General features: G+C 38.6%; 1 long non-coding RNA gene across 1 annotated transcript; it reads right to left on the bottom strand.

Annotated features, from left to right (window-relative positions):
• Nucleotides 1-6,658: 6,658 nt before the first annotated feature.
• LOC143272575 (uncharacterized) lies at nucleotides 6,659-11,513 on the bottom strand. The gene is made up of 4 exons (XR_013050256.1): nucleotides 10,944-11,513; nucleotides 8,669-8,783; nucleotides 7,752-7,925; nucleotides 6,659-7,061 (listed from the first exon to the last, which is right to left on the bottom strand). It is a non-coding gene; the product is annotated as an uncharacterized LOC143272575 (long non-coding RNA).
• Between the last annotated feature and the right edge of the window lie 521 nt (nucleotides 11,514-12,034).

Below are 12,034 nucleotides of genomic sequence, written 5' to 3'. Positions count from 1 at the left end.
GGTTTGTCTTCTACAATGATCAATTTCCAAACTTGCCTGTGTGCCAGCTGACCTTTCTCATTTTCCACTCCAGCCTTGTCTGAGAATCAAGCCCCATCAGTAACTTCGTAATTGCAACAGACTTCTGTTTATTCTACAGATATTTATCTTTAAAACTAATTCATTTTTATTGGGTATGTATGGGAATTGTGTGGGGGTCTTTTTCCTTAGTTTAATTTTAAAATTAAGCCCAATTCTGAAACCAAGTAGGCTGTGTGCTGTGCTACTTTTAACTATGTATAAAAATATAAAAAACATATTTGGAGAAAAATGTTTCACTCTGAACAGATTCATTGAGACTGCTTGATCTTTGGTATGTGATGGGTGGACCTGAGTGTCATTGCTGGGTATATACTGGGGATGTCCCTGAATGCTGTTTACCTTGGTTTTGGCTTCAATATCTGCATTGTAGTCAAGCGGTTTCCTGTTAATTGTTGTGTTTCCTGGGATGATCACTGGTCACTATTGTTGCAAGGAGAATGCACTGCTGACACTCGAGTATGTGTGAGTGTGTGTGTTTGTGTGTTTGTGTGTGTGTGTGTGAATACTAAAATATTTACAGTGAATGTATAAATCAGAGGGCCAGTGAGAGGGCTAAGGTGATAAAGGCACTTGCCAGGATGACTGACAATTGGAATTTGATCCCTGAGACTGAAATGGTGAGAGGAGAGAACTCACTGCTATAAATTATCCTTTGACCTCCACACTTCTGCTACACACTTGTTTCCTGCCTTCCCTCATCCACCAAATAACTCAGGACCAGGGTGTCCATGAATTGACAAAGACCAGCCTGCCTCTGCTTCATGAGTGCAGGGATTAAAGGTGGGCATCAACATGCCCAGCCTGCTATTGATGTTCTTCCTGCCTATATGTTCTCTGGGTTTCAATGTGTCAAATTGGCACGCTGATGAGGACTGTTGTCTAGGGAGTAGCAGACATGTTGATGCTGGCTACTTATAACAACTTATGATATCTTGGCTTACACTCTGATCATCTGCATTACAATCATATTCATTCTGGGGTCTGGAAAGATGGCTCAGTAGTATAAACACTTATTGCTCTTGTTTTATTCTTATAAAACCCTTGTTACTCTTGCAGAGGTCCTGGGTTTGATTCACGGCACCCACTTCTTGTCTGACAACCATGCAGAACTGCAATTCCCGGGGATCAAATGCCCTCTTGGATGTCTGTGGGCAGCACACACACACATGGTGCACAGAGAGAATGCATGCAAAACTTTTAAACACATAAAATAAATCAATTTAAAATATACAGGTATGTGGGATACATTCATGTTGACATGAGCTACCTGAGTCTCCATTATTTATTCTCTTCATTTCTGTGAGATCTTCTCTCGGTGTTGCAAGTTGCTCAACTTTTGATTTTTTTCTCCATAGTCTAATTTACTATCACTTACCCCTTAAAACAGTGATTTTCAACCTGTGGGTCATGACCCATTTGGTAATCATAGGACTCTTATGTACAGAGGTCACCTAAGACCTTCTGAAAATACAGATATTGATATTATGATACATAACCTTAGCAAAATTACAGTTATGAAGGAGCAACAAAAATAATTTTATGGTGAGGGTCACCACAACATGAGGAACTGCATCAAATGGTCACAGCATTAGGAAGGGTGAGAACTACTGTCTTAGAAGGTCATTAGGTTGGGTGTTCCCAGAAGTGAGGGTATAAAGGAGGTGAAGGACATGTTCCAGGCTGGGTTCTTCTTCTCTGACACTATTTGCAATAATGTAGACATAGGAACACAGAAGCATCATTCCTCTCACAAGTATATATGTTAGTATTCAAAGTAGTGGGAATTACCACTAAGTATTTTTTTTTATATTGAAGCTATCAGTTATTACCTCTCCCAGAGAAAGGAGGTTGACTTCGGTTTTAATTATTTTTTAATGCCCAGGTCTTGCTATCATCTGAAAGATGTTTTTCTGTTTTCTGCAATGGAAAGGTAGAGGATTAACTTTCTTGGTATGGTTCTGAAATTAATTCTTTTGTTTTGGGGTGCACAATTTTGAAACTACTTTATTCCTTAGCAGGTACTAAAATTGAAACATGGAAAGTAGAAACTCTCACTTAAAAGTGAAATATCTCCAAATATGCTCATGTTTTTACAAATTACTACAACCTCATCAAGAACTAAAAGGTAGCCGGGCAGTGGTGGCCCACACCTTTAATCCCAGCAATCGGGAGACAGAGCCAGTCCGATATCTGTGAGGTCGAGGTCAGCCTGGGCTACCAAGTGAGTTCCGGGTCAGCCTGGGCTACCAAGTGAGGTTCCAGGAAAGGTGATAAGCTACACAGAGAAACCCTGTCTCAGAAAAACCAAGAAGAAAAAAAAAATACCAAAAACCAAAACGTAATTATGCTAGCCTAGAGTAAGAGAAAATCATGAACTGAGAAACTTGGCCTTGCCCTGTTGCTGAGATGAAACTGAAATCCCTTGGTTTTAGAGTTTCTGATCTTATATGACATGATTATTAATTTTAATTTGGCCTCTTCCCTCAGTGTTTCTCTATCATGGTGGGGAGGCAAAAGTACATGTTATTTTCCATTTAGAAATAAACTCTGATGTAATTATTAGTGTCTTCCATATCATAGTACCTATGAAACTGCTTTTGTCCATTGATTGACATTCAAAAGCCATAAATATGCAACTTCTTATTCACACAAAACCTCACTCTAGTGCTCCTGGTACAAGCAAACAGGTTTTCTAACCTCCAGCAGCTCACGGTGATGTCACTTTAGTATGAATAGATAAGTATCTAATTACAACCCTCCAGTATTTTAAATGTTTGCATGTGGCACAAAGAATGTAAGGTTATGTTATTTTAAAACACAGAACAAAAAATCCGGAAGTTAGAGTGGTACTATATGGTAATTGAATCTTCCCTTCTACAACTGCTGGTAAGTGGGGCAAGGATTCCTATTATGTAACTAGGGGAAGTTGTCAACATACCTGTAGGGATTCAAATAGAAAACATGCTGTAATCTCTTCATAATGAAAAGTTTTGATGAGCCAATTACACGTGGCTAAATTTGCACTATTTCCTGCTAGTGTAAATACAGAAGCAAAGAGAGAAAGAGAGGAGATGCTCTCATATGTGATCCTGAAGTAGGTGTTTCCATGGGAAGATAGAAGCTACCAGCCTTTATGCCAAAGGTAAAAGCACCTAGACGATTCCTAGATCACTGAAACTGGACCCATTAAAATGTATGCAGGTGTGTTACCACAGTCGTGTTTTAAAATCACTCTAAGGTGTATTTATTTCTGCACAACATCCTTGGTCAAACATGAAACATCTAATCCATGAGGACTGACCTTTGTCTTCTTATCACTGTCTTTCTAGTCCATTCCTTTATTGGGTCACCACTACCTACAAGTACTTATTGCTCACTTACAAGTTATCAAGTGATGGTTCACACCAACAAAATATTTTTCTCTGGCCAAATTTTCATACAAAACTGAGGTAGGGAAACTACTGCTGCATTTTAACAACATTCATAAGAAAATGAATTTCACAAAGGATCACTTTACCACAGGAAGCGATGGAGGGCCATTATCCTCTGGGACAGGTGTGAGAGCATCAGGTTTTTCAGGGAGCCTTTAGGAAAAAAAACATGCAATAATGGGTGGATTTGGTCCTTTGACCGACTCTATTGAAAGATTGGTTACCTGCATTAAGCAACATTTTTGCATTAGGTATTTCAAAATACAACCGAATTTTACAGTTTTGTGTTGCTTTTGTGAATTTCAACTTAACTCAATCTATAAAACATTCAGTGAAGACTCACTCTTAGTTCTATTTAAAAATCAAAATCAAAACAGTCAGTGGCCTGGTAGAGGCCTCAGACAATAAGAGTGCTTGATGCCCACACACAACAAACTGAGTTTGAATGATCATCAACCACATAAAAAGCTGGGCATGGACACATGCACTTGTAACCCAGTCTGTGGGTGGAAGAGACAGGGTATCATTTGGGCTTGTTGGCTGCTAGAGCTGCTCCAGGTTCAGTCAGAGACCTTATGTCAAGTGGGTAAGTGAGAGAATGACACAAGAAACCAATATCCTCCTCTTCTCTTCATGTCGCACACAGACATAGGCAAACCAGGCAACACACATCTATGCACACTAGAGACAGGATGGTGGTTTTTGCACACACTTTGTTCTGATGGTTGCAGTAACTAACTGATGGCTTTGTGGTTGTGTGCTCTAGCACTGAATGCTCCCTTTTCATTCTTCTCTAAAGTACCACGGCCTCTTTTCTGTCAAGAAACTTTTAGGCATTTCATTGATTCTCATCATCTCTCCCAGCATAGTTTGGTAGAAAATGAAATACGCTCTATCTCTAAGCAACAAGCTGCCAACAATCTCAGAAGTCACTCCTTTTTTGGTGCTTTGAAGCTGCTTTTTCCACCACCCCCAACCCCACGCAGGCAGGTACACAGGGACAAGGAAGTGGGGTTCTTCTACATTCTTTGTTCTAATTGCTGCAGTAGGTATATTTTATAGTTGTATATGTACATGACCAGTTCCTTTATTACTACTGGTTCATCCCTCCTGTCCTGAGCCTATAGCACAAAGTCCCTTCTCTGTTCTCTAAGAGGTAGACTTGGTGGAACAAGAGAGCAACGCTTGCCTTTACTCTCACAAGCCAACATATGGTTGACAGGTTATAGGTGGCCTTGCATTTGTTGTTGTTGTTACCTGTTTTCTAGTAGAAGCCAGACCATCACCAAATGTTGCCGTTTAATGTGAAGTCTCAGCCTGTTTCAAAACTCATGGGAGGGGAGCACAGTCTCTCTGTCTCCTGTCCTTCCTGGCTATGTCTAAGCTCTAGGTGCCTGGGGTTTGTAGTTGGAGAACTCTGATTCAATAGCTATGTTTTTCTTGCTTCCATGTTGGGCTTCACCCAGTTGAGTGAACCTTCTCTACAGAACCATGTCTGAAGGCTACTGCTGATGGGATCCCCAGCAGAGCCAAAAACCTTGAGTCTTAGTTCTTTATACTCATTGTGGATAACTGTTCCTAACCATGACTGCTGTTTCAGGAGTGTGGGTGCACAGATTCACATCTGACCAACACAGCATTGAGACATTTCAGACAGAATCCACCCCCCCCCCAAAAGAAAAGAAGTAGCGAAAAAAACAAAATAGTGTCTGGTAATAGCATTTAACCTTCACTAAAAAATACTAAAATGATCACAAATTTCACTGTGATAAATTAAGTTGTAATTTTTCAAATTAAACAACATTAATGTGGTTCCCCTAACTAGTAGAAAATCACAAATCAAATCAGATTTTGAATGATGAACTGTTGTTTTTAAATGGGAAGCTGAGCCCTGACACACAGTGTTCTCTTGTTTTGTTTTGATTTGTCTTGGCTGGAACAGTCCCTTTGCCAGCTCATACTATGTGCCTCTGAGTTGAAGCCAAAATTCCTCCTATCATTTTAGTATTCCTTACTTAAAGAATTGTCACTCTCAAGAACAGGACTAAGATTGTAAAAAATTGGACACATTACCTATTTGACTCAACCTGGTCCTCCATTGAAAACTGGGCCATCTCTTGTTTTGCTTTAGAAGAAGCCATTTTAATTGCTGTCAACCCACACTGTAAAGAAAAAAATTACACTTTATAAATCAACATGCTTCTCAACTGAAAATTTATCGGAGATTCTGTAAAGAATCAGTCATAAAGTACAGATTTTCCTTCATCCTTTGATGCACGTTCACACACACAAAGCTGGACCCTTCCTTATGACACACCATTGCCCTGTCAAACATTGCCTGTGAGCACCCCTCCTCTCCAGAACTCTCCACAAACACTCACTGGTTCCAAGCTTCTTAGCTCCATGGAGATGTGACTCCATTGCCCCAAACCCATTATGTGGCATCTAGGTTTGGTGTGCCTTTGTTCGGTAAGAGAGCTCAAGTGGCCTCTCTGGAGCAGTTTGTTAACCTATTTTTCCAAACTATGTCTTCCCTATACTGTGAATTATTATCTCCCAACCTGAACAGCATTTCCTATACTCATAGAAAATTTGAACAAATTAAATAAAAAATGTCTTCTTGGTTTGTCTTCTACAATGATCAATTTCCAAACTTGCCTGAGTGCCAGTTGACCTTTCTCATTTTCCACTCCAGCCTTATCTCTGAGAATCAAGCCCCATCAGTAATTCGTAATTGCAACAGACTTCCATGTTGGGCTTCACCCAGTTGTGTGAACCTTCTCTACAGAACCATGTCCAAAGGTACTGCTGATAGGTTCCCCAGTAGAGCCCAAATCCTTGACTCTTATTTCTTTATACTCATCTTGGACAATTGTCCCTAATCATGACTGCTGTTTCAGGAGTGTGGGTTCATAGATTCACATCTGACCAACACAGTTTCAAGACATTTCAGACAGGACAAAAAAAAATCAATGGCATCTGGTAATAGCATCTAAATGTCATGATTGTTCAAAAGCCATTTAAAGCAGAGTGAGTGATCAAATAGACAACATGATTTTCAAAAACTATGTTGAACATAACATTTTAAAGGAAAATACATAAGAAACAATGAAAACACTAAAATGATGACAAATTTCACTGTTAAAAATAATTAAAGGTGAAACTTTTCAAAATAAACAACATCAATGTGGTTTCCTTAACTAATAGAAAATCACCAATCAAATCAGATTTTGAATGATGAACTGTTGTTTTTAAATGGGAAGCTGAGCCCTGATGCACACTCTTCTTTTGTTTTAGTTGGAACAGTCCCTTTTTCTAGCTCCCACTCACTATGTGCCTCTGAGTTGAAGCCAATCTTCCTCCTATCATTTTAGTATTCCTTACTTAAAGAATTGTCACTCTCAAGAACAGGACTAAGATTGTAAACAAGAAGAAACATTACCTATATGACTGAACCTCCAAAGGCACATTTGAACCATTCTGTATTAAGAACTCTGCCATTTGCTCTTTTTGCTCAAATAATGCTAGTTTCAATTGTGTCAAACCATACTGTAAAAAAAAAAATTACACTTTATAAATCAACATGCTTCTCAACTGAAAATTTATCACAGATTCTGCAAACAATCAGTCACAAAGGACAGATTTTCCTTCATCCCTTGCTGCACATTCACACACACACACCGCTGGCCTCTTCCTTTTGACACACCTTTGCCCTGTCCAACATTGCCTGTGAGCACCCCTCCTCTCCAGAACTCTCCACAAACACTCACTGGTTCCAAGCTTCTTAGCTCCATGGAGATGTGACTCCATTGCCCCAACCCCATCATGTGGCATCTAGGTTTGGTGTGCCTTTGTTGAATGAGTGATACAAGTGGCCTCTCTGGAGCACTTGGTTAATCTGTTTTTCCAAATTATTTCTCCCCTAAACAGAGAATTACTATCTGTTTATTCTACAGACATTTTCTTTAAAATTAATTTAATTTTATTGTTTGTGTGTGTATGTGAAGTATGTGTGGGCCCAAATCCTTGATCTGTTGAATTTTAAAATTAAGCCCTATTCTAAAACAAAATAGGCTGTGCTGTGTTCCTTTAAACTACGTATAAAAAATAAAAAACATATATGGAGAAATGTTTTACTCTGAACAGATTCATTGAAACTGCTTGAGCTTTGGCATGTGATCGGTGAATCAGAGTGTCATTGCTGGAAGTATACTGGGCATGTCGTTGAATGATGTTTACCTCGGTTTTTGCTTCTATGTCAGACTTATAATCCAAAAGTTTTCTTACAGTTGTTTTGTTGCCGCTTGAAACAGCGTGGTGCAGGTCTATATTTCCACTTAAATCCCTCAGGTGGGGATCCGCACCCTCAAAGAGTAATATGGACACACACTCAACATTGTCCCTCTGTGTGGCCTATGGGTATTGTATAAAGAAAGAGATCTTCAATTCAAGAAAGTCAAGATAAATATTTCTAAAATTGCATTGAACAGTTACCCTTAGATCAGACAAATTGCTTAGGTTATACATATTATCCCTCTCTTTTTGAGACAGGTCTTCTTAAGAACCCCAGTCTTGTCTAAACTCATAATCTCCCCACCAAAGTTTTTCAAGTGGTAGAATTTCAGGGCTATGCCACAACACCTAGATATTGAAGTATCTCATCAGTACTAGTTGGTTATTGTTGTAGTGAGGGTGGTTGCTTGTTCATTTGTTTTGCTAACTTGACACAGGCTAAAGACTCCTGGAAAGAGGGATCCTTGTTTGAGGAATTGCCTCTATCAGATTGGACTGTGGGAAAGTCTGTGGATCATTTTCTTGATTGAGGCTCATGTGGGAGGGTACATCTTCCTATAGGTGGTGGCACATCTGGGCAGGTAGTCCAGAGTAGTATAAGAAAGCTGAGCAAGCCTTGGAAAAAGCCATGGAAAAGCAGCATTCCCCCAATGATCTCTGCTTCAGTTACTGCCTCTTGTTCCTGATTTGAGCTCCTGCCCTGGTTTCCCTTCATGATGGTCTGGACTGTGATGTGGAATTTTAGGCCAAATAAACATCTCCTCTTCCAAGTTGGTTTTGGTCAGTGTTTTATCACAGCAACAAAAAGCAAACAAGAACAAGATCTAATCCAATTTATACCCAAACTGATGTCCTATAGCTACCTTAATCAAGGGTGAGCAGCCTTCATCATTCTGGACATCAATAGAGGCCTTTTTGGCTAACAACAATTTTACCACATCTGGATGATTGTGTGCACAGGCATAATGGAGTGACGTCCTACAAATTGAGAGGACATTTTAGAAAATTACAGATTACCATAGAAGGCACATTCAACTCTAAATACTAGATAGCAAACTTCATTTCCTTCTAATGTAAGAGAAGTAACTGGGATTTTATTATTTACTTATTTTTCTACTCAAGTATTCATTTGATATGCTAGGGATATAGTGCATGGCCGTCCCATTTCAGGTAAGTGCTCTAGCACAAGTTTCACCCTTCCTGAGAGTAGCCCATCTGCATAACAGAACACCCAATAGATTTAACTCAGCTTGGATTTAAATCCTACTCTAATTGCTGTTATAAACTAGGTATATATTATTAGTACCCAGTAGGTAGGATTGCAGGCCAGTGCCGCTGTGCCTATCTTGCTCTTTCTTTCACATTTTAGCATATCTGACATCTCTACCACTTACAATTCATGATATTTTATGACTATAATTGGCAATATTATGTTATATATTAGGCTTTCTATGTGCTCCATGACTCAATTTCCCCATTCACAGGATAGAGATTCAACACTGGAGCTATCTTACATCATGCTACTGTGATGCTTCAATTCATGTCTTCAAGAGGATCGACAAGTGCTTCCAGCACCTGACAGTCAGTGTTTGGTGGATACAATAATGATTAGTCTTTCTACTGATAACAAACACAATATTTCAATGAAGAGAAATAACAGAATTCTACTTAATGTGCAGACACAAAATTTTTTAATTTAATATTTCAAAACTATATTCCCCAAGATGACCTTGAACTTGGTAATTCTCCCAGTAGGTAGGATTGCAGGTCAGTGCCACTGTGCCGACCTTACTCTTTATTTTACATTTTAGCATTGCTAAAATCTATGCCATGATATTTTATGACTATAATTGGCAATATTTTTAACTTTGATACTATACAATATAAAAGGTTATCATGTAGTTCACTGTGCCTTACATTAAATGAAATATGATACGATCTCAGGCCCATGGGTAGCGCACGCCAGTAGGATTTGCTGAAGAAGGCAGAGGCAGGAGGATCCAAGTAACAGCACCAAATGAAAGGATCAATGTCACTGGTGGTGCAGCTTATTACCAGTGGAAAAGTCACGAGCCAGGGCCACAACTACCAGAGTTACAGAGAGCTTTATTGGAAGGAGGAAGGGGATAGGAAAGAGGGTGGCCAGGTTGAGAGAGAGAGAGAGAGAGAGAGAGAGAGAGAGAGAGAGAGAGAGAGAAAGCTGGGACACAGCAGAAGGAAGGGTGAGATTTTAGCTCTGAGTTCTGACCTCTTGGCTTTCTCTTTTACATTGTTTCTGTGTTTCTTATTTAATAAGATGGTTGGTTACATCTACATATGGCGCCCAACGTGACAAGAATCCACTAAAAACCGCTTGGCTTGGCGGCAGTTATTGATTTAAAAGACTGTTTCTTTTCAATACCCTTACAAGAAAAAGACAGAGAAAGATTTGCTTTTACAGTGCCTATTTATAATAATTATCAACCGGTTAAAAGATTTCAATGGAGGGTCCTCCCTCAGGGAATGGTGAATAGCCCAACTCTGTGCCAATATTTTGTACATCAGCCATTGGAAGTGATATGTAAAAAATTTCCTAAATCTATAATTTATCATTATATGGACGATATTTTACTAGCTGACTCAAATGCAGATACTTTAGAAATAATGTTTGAAGAAGTAAAGAAAATTTTGCCTTGCTGGGGATTACAAATTGCTCCTGAAAAAATACAAAGAGGAGATTCTATTAATTATTTAGGATATAAAATAGAGCTACAAGAAATTAGACCCCAAAAGGTGCAAATTAGGAGAGATAGACTACAGACTCTTAATGACTTTCAAAGATTATTTGGAGATATTTCTCATCTACGAACTATTGTTGGGGTAAAAAATGATGAACTGACTAATTTGTTCAGAACCTTAGAAGGTGACAAGGACTTAAATAGTCCAAGATAATTATCACCTGAAGCTAAAAAAGAGTTGGCCTTGGTAGAAAAGAAAGTACATGAAGGGCACGTGGATCGTATTGATCCAAAGCTGGATTGCATTTTGGTTATTTTACCTTCTAGGCATTCTCCTACTGGAATATTAATGCAGAGGGAAGATATTATATTGGAATGGATATTTTTACCAAATAAACCAAATAAAAAATTAAAAACTTACGTGGAAAAAATCTCTGACTTGATTTGCAAAGGAAAATTGAGACTTCGTCAATTAGCAGGAATAGAGCCAGCAGAAATTGTCGTACCATTAACTAAGGAGGACATTGAAAAATTATGGACAGAAAGTGAACCTTGGCAAAGAGCTTGCAGTAATTTTTTTGGGAGAAATTAACAGCAAATATCCCAAAAGCGATAGAATTGATCTTATAAAGAGAGCTGATTGGATCTTGCCTCGAATTGTACGGCAAAAACCCATATCTGGAGTTCGTACATTTTATACAGATGCCAACAAACAAAGAAAGGCAGGTTACAAATCAGAAAATTTAAGTAAAGTGGTTCAAAGTCCGTATAATTCAGTTCAAAAATCAGAATTGTATGCTATTCTGTTGTTATTAATGGATTTTTCAGAACCTCTCAACATAGTAACTGACTCTCAGTATGCTGAAAGAGTGGTGTTACATATTGAGACTGCAGAATTTATCCCTGATGCTTCAGAATTAACTTCACTATTTATTCAATTACAAGATACAATCAGGAAAAGGAATCATCCTTTATATATAACTCACATTCGATCCCATACTGGTCTGCCAGGCCCTCTAGCACAAGGCAATGATGAGATTGATCAATTATTGATAGGAAATGTGCTGGAGGCCTCAGAATTTCATAAAAAAACATCACGTCAATAGTAAAGGCTTAAAAAAGGATTTTTCCATAACCTGGCAACAAGCCAAAGAAATAGTAAAGAAATGTCCTACTTGTTCCTTCTACAATCAAACGCCATTACCAGCAGGATGTAAACCAAAGGGTACTCAGAGAAATGAAATCTGGCAGATGGGCGTGTTTCACTTTGCAGAATTTGGAAAATTGAAATATGTACACCACACCATCGATACTTATTCAGGATTTCAATGGGCAAATGCTTTGAGTTCTGAAAAAGCTGATTCTGTAATCACTCATTTGCTAGAAGGTATGGCCATCATGGGTATACCTGCACAAATCAAAACTGACAATGCTCCATCATATGTCTCTGTTAAAATGAAACAGTTTTTTGCTTATTACAATATAAAGCATATTACAGGCATACTACATAAT

Source organism: Peromyscus maniculatus, chromosome 1 (genome assembly GCF_049852395.1).
Source record: "Peromyscus maniculatus bairdii isolate BWxNUB_F1_BW_parent chromosome 1, HU_Pman_BW_mat_3.1, whole genome shotgun sequence".
NCBI lineage: Eukaryota > Metazoa > Chordata > Mammalia > Rodentia > Cricetidae > Peromyscus > Peromyscus maniculatus.
The sequence above is the reverse complement of the archived record's forward strand: the minus strand, read 5'-3'. Positions and strand labels throughout refer to the sequence as shown.